The 11,243-nt window shown below is 50.6% G+C and overlaps 2 pseudogenes; both read right to left on the minus strand.

Annotated features, from left to right (window-relative positions):
• Window positions 1–4,897: 4,897 nt before the first annotated feature.
• LOC136593695 (U2 spliceosomal RNA) lies at window positions 4,898–5,025 on the minus strand (annotated as a pseudogene).
• Window positions 5,026–10,747: 5,722 nt separating this feature from the next.
• Window positions 10,748–10,875, minus strand: LOC136593696 (U2 spliceosomal RNA; annotated as a pseudogene).
• Window positions 10,876–11,243: the final 368 nt, after the last annotated feature.

The raw sequence follows: 11,243 nt of genomic DNA on the forward strand, positions 1-11,243 counted from the left end.
CCAACCTGCAACTCGGCGGCACATACAATCATCAGGGTGATCCCCCGCTGGACTAATCCCCACGCTGGTGGTTTTCCCCCTCCTGCTCCCCAGAGCCGACAATCAGCACGGGCGGGCACACCGGAAGATCTGCACCTAGTCTCTAGCTCCCTGTGAGGCAGCGGCCATCTCGCCCCCCCTCCCCCCTGAGTCGAGCAGGCTGCTTGGCATACTAGCCAGACCAGAGCAGAAAAGTAAAAAAGAGAGGATACTGTGATCCTCCCAGCACATCAACACCAGGCAAAGTTTAAAGCAGTACTCACTATTTCTGACGTGCAGCGGGGGAACGGAGGTCCTCTCCCCGGAGCTCTCAGACCGACAGCAGGCTCCATTAAAGTGTAGTGCAATTCAAATATCAATGCACCACAGCACCATCTAGTGGCCAAAACAGAGATAACCAGGACCTGAACCTCTTCTCATCCCTTTCTCAAAGCACTAAACAAAGCCAATCCTTGCCCATTAGAAAGAGCAACGAGGCCCCTAAGGCCTCCTTCCCACGAGCGTGACGGGCTCCGCCGCGTAATATTACGCAGTGAAGCCCGTCACGGCGCCCCCCAGAGACCCCATACTTACCAGCGGAAGATCGCGTGAAGACACTTCCCTGCACACCGCCGTCGCGTCATGTGACACGCCCACCGCGTCACATGACGCGGCCGGCCGTGTCACGTGACGCGCCGGCCGCGTCATATGACGCGCGGCGATAGGCGGGGAAGCGTTTTTTCACGCTATCTTCCGCTGGTTGCAGCGGGAGATAGCGTGAACGGAAGCCGTCAGCGCGTACACCCGCAGCAAATAGAACATGCTGCGGGTGACAACGGGAGATTTCACGGTGCGTAATTCCGCGGTGGAATTACGCATCGTGTGCATTGTGCTATTAGGTTCAATAGAACCTAATAGCATGGGGCAACGCAGCGGATTTTTGCCGCGGATTTACGCGGCGTAAATCCGTTCGTGGGAAGGAGGCCTAAGGCCTCATGTCCACGGGGAAAATAAGAATTAAAATCCGCAGCGGATTTTAACTCTTCTCCCGCGCGCGGATCCGCACCCCATAGGGATGCATTGACCACCCGCGGGTAGATAAATACCCGCGGATCGTCAATAAAAGTGATTTTTAAAAAAATGGAGCATGAAAAAAATCTGGACCATGCTCCATTTTCATGCGGGTCTCCCGCGGGGACGGCTCCCGCGGGCTTCTATTGAAGCCTATGGAAGCCGTCCGGATCCGCGGGACACAAAAATCATATTTTACTTACACGCTCCGGTTCTTCTCTTCGGCGCCGCGCCATCTTCTCTCAGTCGCGGCCGGATCATTTTGCTTCGGCCCGGCGCATGCGCGAGGCACGTCACCGACGTCATCATGCACATCCGCCGAGCCGAAGAATGAAGATCCGGCCGCGACGAGAGAAGATGACGCCGCCGCGAAGAGAAGAAACGGAGCGGATGGGAGGTGAGTTTATTCTCATTTATTCCCATTTTCAGCGCTCATGTCCGCGGGGCAGGAGGGACCCGCTGCAGATTCTACATGGAGAATCTGCAGCGGATCTGATTTTCCCCGTGGACATGAGGCCTAAGTGTGTTGAGAAGAGGGACCCACAGTTAACTACAAGGAGAATACCTCCCCACCTTACTGCCAAGTGATCTGTGGAGGAATATCTGCATAGCCAGACTGCTATATAGAAACTGTCAGCAACCCACAAAGACAGACCCTGTGCCAAAGGGTACTGACAGAAAAACACTATATAGCCTCCTCAGCATTACAAAATAGCCTGGAAGCAAGTCCCAGCCCCCGCAACACCCAAGGAAGCAATACATCGCGCGCCTCGCAGACGCAAATATCAAATTCCCGGTGCGACCCAGCGGACTCCTCAATCCCAAACACTTTCTTCTCAGCAAATACTGATAGTTCTCAAAAAAGAAAGGACTCTTATCAGGCAAAGCCACACTTAACAAATCTTCAAAACTCTACAGGAGCGCTACCTAAGGCACTCAAGATGGAATAGCAGGACTCTATGTTCTAACTCCACCCGCCACATGAGGCTCCTCAGCAACACATAACAGGACCACTCAACATCAATGAGCTTCTAAAGGAACTTTTAACAAACAACTACGCCTTCCAACGCCTCCATAAAGAATACGCCACCCAGTAGACCACTATACAACAAATAGCGACCAATCCACAGCGCATATCCAAGAATTAACTATTCAGGATGGTTAAGCGACGTATTAAAGCAACGGCCCCCAGGAGACTCTCAGAGTACTTCCCGCCTGGCACACAGAGCAACAAAAACAAACCCGCCACATCTCATTCAAACATCCCCGTAACCGAAGAAATACGCAACACCCACAGCCCTGCGGCTCTGTCTCCATACTCCTCCACAGGATCTCTCCCGCCTACCCCAGCCAATCCCAACACCTCCCCTGGAAGCGGAGGGAAAAGGAATGTTCAGGACCCCCTACCAGCCTCCCCCTCCCCAAAAGGACCGGCGGCAAAAAAGAGCCAAAATAACAATCCACAAGAAACTCCCCCGCAGACAGATCCTATCAACAATCTCCAAGCTTATCCCGACTCTGAAAGCCCCTTAACTATAAACGCTCTGAAGACTATGCTAATCTCGCTGCAAAAGGACATTTCTAAAGATATACAGAGCCTCTCTGGTCAATTACAATCTAACATCGACCACCTAGCTACCAGAACTGACCACCTTGAACGGAAAATGGGAGAATTTACCAAAGCCCACAACGAGTTGGTAGATGCGCATGGCAGTATGGAAGAAGTCGCATATTTGAGAGAGAAGGTCATAGACTTGGAAGACCGATCCAGAAGAAACAATCTCAAATTTAGGGGAGTTCCAGAGACTGTGACCCCCCCTGACATTCCACAATATATACTCAAATTACTCCAAACGCTCCTCCCGGACCTTCCCGAGATCGAATATGCAGTTGACAGAGCCCACAGAATTCCAAAAGCACGCTCTGTCCCTGAGTCAGCCCCCAGAGAAATCTTAGCAAGAATACACTTCCATAAAATAAAAGAGGAAGTCTTGGCAGTTGGAAGGCGTAGAGGCACACTACCGACTCCATATGAAGACATACAAATATTTCCAGATCTTTCAGCCGCCACTCTGCAGTCTCGGAGAAAGTTTACAGAAGTTACAGCAGCACTACGAGAGGCGCACATCAAGTATAGATGGGGATTCCCAACCAAACTACTGATCTCAAAAAATGGAACCATCCAGGTTGCCACCTCGCCAGAAGAAGGCGTCTCGTTCCTGAAACAATGGGGGATCCCTATCCTTCAGAAGCCTCTGAGGACAGCGGTAGAATCTCCTACAAGAATCGAACAAGACTGGAAAACATCAGATAAGCATGGCAGACACGCATAAATTGATGTTGTAAAGGGTCTTGAACCCATAGTTATATTTCTCCTTTACGGAGCCTAAAGTGGATGGTTTAAAATGCCACCCCTACCTAAGGTTCATTCATCCAGTGCAGATAGGCGCTGGATGAACTATATTTTGATTTTGTTAACTGTTAATGATGTTTTTTTTCCTTATGTCAAATATAGTTATAAAAGGTTCAGTAGGAGGCCACTTCCCTACCCCCCCCCCCACCATACTTAATATGAAAAAACACAACGACTCCCCAGCGTATAAACCACCTACCAGTTATGCCCATTAGCATCACATCCCTAAATGTAAAAGGCCTGAACAGCCCCTATAAACGTAGCATGCTTTGGAGACAGGCTCTTAAGTCCCACTCAGACATCTTCCTCGCCCAAGAGACACACTTCCTGAGAGATAAACACCCCCCCTGCAACCACCCTAAATTTCCAAACATTTTCCTGGCATCAAATGAAGGGGAAAAAAAGAAAGGCGTAATGATAGCCATTAGCCGGAACGTTACATTTTCCCAAAAAAACGTATACGTGGACCCAGGCGGGCGATTTCTAATATTAGTCTGCGTAATTAACGCCACCACCTACACTCTAGTAAATGTCTACTTCCCATTTAAAAGGCAGGCCAAATTCTTCAAACATGTTCTTTCCGAAGTGGCTAAAATTCGAGAGGGGAATTTGGTGATCGGAGGAGATCTAAACTCAGTGGTGGACCCTACCTTGGACTCCACCGCGAGCGGCAGGGGCATGTCACCCATTGTCCCAATCATACACTCAGAAGAATTATACGACGTGTGGAGGTGCATGCATGGATCGTAGAGGGACTACACGTTTCTCTCCGCGCCACATGCATCTTATTCTAGGATAGATATGTTCCTGCTGCCGCGGGCAGGCCTCGAGGGGGTTTTACAGGCGGATATTGGAACAATATCATGGTCTGACCACGCCCCCATATCCTTAACGCTCCAAGAGAGCCCATTTCAATAAATGGCGGCATGGTTGCGTGTTTTTTTGCGCTTGCAAATGTGCTTGATTCGTGCTAACAAAAGTACAGTAAGGGCCGCTTCACACAAACATATTTGTTTCAATGGATGCCTTCAGAATTCTCTTTACTCACACATTTCGCATGCGTGCAAAACCTCACCATGCTCTATTTTTGTGCACATTTGCGCACCAAGGGTCCCTGTACAAGTCTATGGGAAGTGTGCACGTAACCGATTCCTATCTCCAAAAAAAGTTATAATAAACAGCGATAAAGTCTTATAAACTCCAAAATGGTACAAATAAAAACTACAGGACATCACGCAAAAACACGAGCCGTCGCACAAGTATCATGCGATACTTCCGCCATGTATCACGTGGACATGAGGCCTAAATCTAAGTGCTTGGTTGTTAGCAGCCGCAGCTGCGCTGCACCTCTTGCTCATCAGTTTTTTTTCCTGCTTTTGGAAACTGCTGTAGGAAAGGGGGTGCACCAGTACTGGAGGTACTGCAATACCAGGTCAATGTGCGGAGTGGACAGAGCAAGCACTTTTTCCAGCTCCCTGTTCTAAAAATCCATTTAATATATGATCCCCAGATAGGGGACGTATCAGATGCAACACGCTCAGCCAGCACTCCGGGCACACCCACAATGCACTGAGGGAGCCGGAAGACCTTTGCATAGCCCCGCCCAACGCCTTCTCAACCAGGGTGAGCCGTCCCCGCGGGAGACCCGCGCCTGAATGGAGCATGTCCGGATTTTTTCCTGCACGCGGGACCCGCGCCTGCAGGGAAAAATGACATCCGCAGGTATTTTACTACCTGCAGGTGTCTAATGCATCCATATCCATTGCATAGCGCCGATCGCAATGTCGGGGGTGGGGGGGTCCGAACAGCCCGGGATGACAGCTCCATGCTGCGGACACCGACAGCATGGAGCTGTCACGTCCAGAGCCCGAGGGGCTTTATTCTCTGCAGGACACATGTTTTTACTTCCTCAGAGAATAAAGCCCACTTCGGGAGGACGTAAAAACACTATGGCCCGGGGCGTGGCTTAGCAAGCAAGGAGAGAGGTCGCACGCTGTTTTGCTCCTCCACAGAATCTCCCTTTTCAGCCCTTTTCTGGGTCAAATCAGTGACCCAAACAGAGGCAGACAAGAGCACAGCACCTGGGGACCCACCAGAACCCACAACCGGCCCGGACAAGGCTCACCTGGTGATCTCCAGCCGCCAAAAAGAAGCCGAAGAGCCGTGGCCCTGCACAGCGGCCCGCGCCCTAACCCGACAAGTACCGCGCTCAGAAACACCCGGCGAGGACCGCTCACGGAGCCCCAAGCAGAGGACTATGGCACAAGGTAACCCCTGCCGACTTGGAGGGGAGGCTCTGTCACCCTCAGTGCCCGCGCTCTCACCACAGCGCCTTGCAAATACACAGCCGCGGTTCCCTCCCTCTGAATATACCGCCGTGGCCACCAACCTGCAACTCGGCGGCACATACAATCATCAGGGTGATCCCCCACTGGACTAATCCCCACGCTGGTGGTTTTCCCCCTCCTGCTCCCCAGAGCCGACAATCAGCACGGGCGGGCACACCGGAAGATCTGCACCTAGTCTCTAGCTCCCTGTGAGGCAGCGGCCATCTCGCCCCCCCCTCCCCCTCTCCCCCCTGAGTCGAGCAGGCTGCTTGGCATACTAGCCAGACCAGAGCAGAAAAGTAAAAAAGAGAGGATACTGTGATCCTCCCAGCACATCAACACCAGGCAAAGTTTAAAGCAGTACTCACTATTTCTGACGTGCAGCGGGGGAACGGAGGTCCTCTCCCCGGAGCTCTCAGACCGACAGCAGGCTCCATTAAAGTATAGTGCAATTCAAATATCAATGCACCACAGCACCATCTAGTGGCCAAAACAGAGATAACCAGGACCTGAACCTCTTCTCATCCCTTTCTCAAAGCACTAAACAAAGCCAATCCTTGCCCATTAGAAAGAGCAACGAGGCCCCTAAGGCCTCCTTCCCACGAGCGTGACGGGCTCCGCCGCGTAATATTACGCAGTGAAGCCCGTCACGGCGCCCCCCAGAGACCCCATACTTACCAGCGGAAGATCGCGTGAAGACACTTCCCTGCACACCGCCGTCGCGTCATGTGACACGCCCACCGCGTCACATGACGCGCGGCGGTAGGCGGGGAAGCGTTTTTTCACGCTATCTTCCGCTGGTTGCAGCGGGAGATAGCGTGAACGGAAGCCGTCAGCGCGTACACCCGCAGCAAATAGAACATGCTGCGGGTGACAACGGGAGATTTCACGGTGCGTAATTCCGCGGTGGAATTACGCATCGTGTGCATTGTGCTATTAGGTTCAATAGAACCTAATAGCATGGGGCAACGCAGCGGATTTTTGCCGCGGATTTACGCGGCGTAAATCCGTTCGTGGGAAGGAGGCCTAAGGCCTCATGTCCACGGGGAAAATAAGAATTAAAATCCGCAGCGGATTTTAACTCTTCTCCCGCGCGCGGATCCGCACCCCATAGGGATGCATTGACCACCCGCGGGTAGATAAATACCCGCGGATCGTCAATAAAAGTGATTTTAAAAAAAATGGAGCATGAAAAAAATCTGGACCATGCTCCATTTTCATGCGGGTCTCCCGCGGGGACGGCTCCCGCGGGCTTCTATTGAAGCCTATGGAAGCCGTCCGGATCCGCGGGACACAAAAATCATATTTTACTTACACGCTCCGGTTCTTCTCTTCGGCGCCGCGCCATCTTCTCTCAGTCGCGGCCGGATCATTTTGCTTCGGCCCGGCGCATGCGCGAGGCACGTCACCGACGTCATCATGCACATCCGCCGAGCCGAAGAATGAAGATCCGGCCGCGACGAGAGAAGATGACGCCGCCGCGAAGAGAAGAAACGGAGCGGATGGGAGGTGAGTTTATTCTCATTTATTCCCATTTTCAGCGCTCATGTCCGCGGGGCAGGAGGGACCCGCTGCAGATTCTACATGGAGAATCTGCAGCGGATCTGATTTTCCCCGTGGACATGAGGCCTAAGTGTGTTGAGAAGAGGGACCCACAGTTAACTACAAGGAGAATACCTCCCCACCTTACTGCCAAGTGATCTGTGGAGGAATATCTGCATAGCCAGACTGCTATATAGAAACTGTCAGCAACCCACAAAGACAGACCCTGTGCCAAAGGGTACTGACAGAAAAACACTATATAGCCTCCTCAGCATTACAAAATAGCCTGGAAGCAAGTCCCAGCCCCCGCAACACCCAAGGAAGCAATACATCGCGCGCCTCGCAGACGCAAATATCAAATTCCCGGTGCGACCCAGCGGACTCCTCAATCCCAAACACTTTCTTCTCAGCAAATACTGATAGTTCTAAAAAAAGAAAGGACTCTTATCAGGCAAAGCCACACTTAACAAATCTTCAAAACTCTACAGGAGCGCTACCTAAGGCACTCAAGATGGAATAGCAGGACTCTATGTTCTAACTCCACCCGCCACATGAGGCTCCTCAGCAACACATAACAGGACCACTCAACATCAATGAGCTTCTAAAGGAACTTTTAACAAACAACTACGCCTTCCAACGCCTCCATAAAGAATACGCCACCCAGTAGACCACTATACAACAAATAGCGACCAATCCACAGCGCATATCCAAGAATTAACTATTCAGGATGGTTAAGCGACATATTAAAGCAACGGCCCCCAGGAGACTCTCAGAGTACTTCCCGCCTGGCACACAGAGCAACAAAAACAAACCCGCCACATCTCATTCAAACATCCCCGTAACCGAAGAAATACCCAACACCCACAGCCCTGCGGCTCTGTCTCCATACTCCTCCACAGGATCTCTCCCGCCTACCCCAGCCAATCCCAACACCTCCCCTGGAAGCGGAGGGAAAAGGAATGTTCAGGACCCCCTACCAGCCTCCCCCTCCCCAAAAGGACCGGCGGCAAAAAAGAGCCAAAATAACAATCCACAAGAAACTCCCCCGCAGACAGATCCTATCAACAATCTCCAAGCTTATCCCGACTCTGAAAGCCCCTTAACTATAAACGCTCTGAAGACTATGCTAATCTCGCTGCAAAAGGACATTTCTAAAGATATACAGAGCCTCTCTGGTCAATTACAATCTAACATCGACCACCTAGCTACCAGAACTGACCACCTTGAACGGAAAATGGGAGAATTTACCAAAGCCCACAACGAGTTGGTAGATGCGCATGGCAGTATGGAAGAAGTCGCATATTTGAGAGAGAAGGTCATAGACTTGGAAGACCGATCCAGAAGAAACAATCTCAAATTTAGGGGAGTTCCAGAGACTGTGACCCCCCCTGACATTCCACAATATATACTCAAATTACTCCAAACGCTCCTCCCGGACCTTCCCGAGATCGAATATGCAGTTGACAGAGCCCACAGAATTCCAAAAGCACGCTCTGTCCCTGAGTCAGCCCCCAGAGAAATCTTAGCAAGAATACACTTCCATAAAATAAAAGAGGAAGTCTTGGCAGTTGGAAGGCGTAGAGGCACACTACCGACTCCATATGAAGACATACAAATATTTCCAGATCTTTCAGCCGCCACTCTGCAGTCTCGGAGAAAGTTTACAGAAGTTACAGCAGCACTACGAGAGGCGCACATCAAGTATAGATGGGGATTCCCAACCAAACTACTGATCTCAAAAAATGGAACCATCCAGGTTGCCACCTCACCAGAAGAAGGCGTCTCGTTCCTGAAACAATGGGGGATCCCTATCCTTCAGAAACCTCTGAGGACGGCGGTAGAATCTCCTACAAGAATCGAACAAGACTGGAAAACATCAGATAAGCATGGCAGACACGCATAAATTGATGTTGTAAAGGGTCTTGAACCCATAGTTATATTTCTCCTTTACGGAGCCTAAAGTGGATGGTTTAAAATGCCACCCCTACCTAAGGTTCATTCATCCAGTGCAGATAGGCGCTGGATGAACAATATTTTGATTTTGTTAACTGTTAATGATGTTTTTTTTCCTTATGTCAAATATAGTTATAAAAGGTTCAGTAGGAGGCCACTTCCCTACCCCCCCCCACCATACTTAATATGAAAAAACACAACGACTCCCCAGCGTATAAACCACCTACCAGTTATGCCCATTAGCATCACATCCCTAAATGTAAAAGGCCTGAACAGCCCCTATAAACGTAGCATGCTTTGGAGACAGGCTCTTAAGTCCCACTCAGACATCTTCCTCGCCCAAGAGACACACTTCCTGAGAGATAAACACCCCCCCTGCAACCACCCTAAATTTCCAAACATTTTCCTGGCATCAAATGAAGGGAAAAAAAAGAAAGGCGTAATGATAGCCATTAGCCGGAACGTTACATTTTCCCAAAAAAACGTATACGTGGACCCAGGCGGGCGATTTCTAATATTAGTCTGCGTAATTAACGCCACCACCTACACTCTAGTAAATGTCTACTTCCCATTTAAAAGGCAGGCCAAATTCTTCAAACATGTTCTTTCCGAAGTGGCTAAAATTCGAGAGGGGAATTTGGTGATCGGAGGAGATCTAAACTCAGTGGTGGACCCTACCTTGGACTCCACCGCGAGCGGCAGGGGCATGTCACCCATTGTCCCAATCATACACTCAGAAGAATTATACGACGTGTGGAGGTGCATGCATGGATCATAGAGGGACTACACGTTTCTCTCCGCGCCACATGCATCTTATTCTAGGATAGATATGTTCCTGCTGCCGCGGGCAGGCCTCGAGGGGGTTTTACAGGCGGATATTGGAACAATATCATGGTCTGACCACGCCCCCATATCCTTAACGCTCCAAGAGAGCCCATTTCAATAAATGGCGGCATGGTTGCGTGTTTTTTTGCGCTTGCAAATGTGCTTGATTCGTGCTAACAAAAGTACAGTAAGGGCCCCTTCACACAAACATATTTGTTTCAATGGATGCCTTCAGAATTCTCTTTACTCACACATTTCGCATGCGTGCAAAACCTCACCATGCTCTATTTTTGTGCACATTTGCGCACCAAGGGTCCCTGTACAAGTCTATGGGAAGTGTGCACGTAACCGATTCCTATCTCCAAAAAAAGTTATAATAAACAGCGATAAAGTCTTATAAACTCCAAAATGGTACAAATAAAAACTACAGGACATCACGCAAAAACACGAGCCGTCGCACAAGTATCATGCGATACTTCCGCCATGTATCACGTGGACATGAGGCCTAAATCTAAGTGCTTGGTTGTTAGCAGCCGCAGCTGCGCTGCACCTCTTGCTCATCAGTTTTTTTTCCTGCTTTTGGAAACTGCTGTAGGAAAGGGGGTGCACCAGTACTGGAGGTACTGCAATACCAGGTCAATGTGCGGAGTGGACAGAGCAAGCACTTTTTCCAGCTCCCTGTTCTAAAAATCCATTTAATATATGATCCCCAGATAGGGGACGTATCAGATGCAACACGCTCAGCCAGCACTCCGGGCACACCCACAATGCACTGAGGGAGCCGGAAGACCTTTGCATAGCCCCGCCCAACGCCTTCTCAACCAGGGTGAGCCGTCCCCGCGGGAGACCCGCGCCTGAATGGAGCATGTCCGGATTTTTTCCTGCACGCGGGACCCGCGCCTGCAGGGAAAAATGACATCCGCAGGTATTTTACTACCTGCAGGTGTCTAATGCATCCATATCCATTGCATAGCGCCGATCGCAATGTCGGGGGTGGGGGGGTCCGAACAGCCCGGGATGACAGCTCCATGCTGCGGACACCGACAGCATGGAGCTGTCACGTCCAGGTGCCCGAGGGGCTTTATTCTCTGCAG

Source organism: Eleutherodactylus coqui, unplaced genomic scaffold (genome assembly GCF_035609145.1).
Source record: "Eleutherodactylus coqui strain aEleCoq1 unplaced genomic scaffold, aEleCoq1.hap1 HAP1_SCAFFOLD_196, whole genome shotgun sequence".
NCBI classification, from domain to species: Eukaryota; Metazoa; Chordata; class Amphibia; order Anura; family Eleutherodactylidae; genus Eleutherodactylus; species Eleutherodactylus coqui.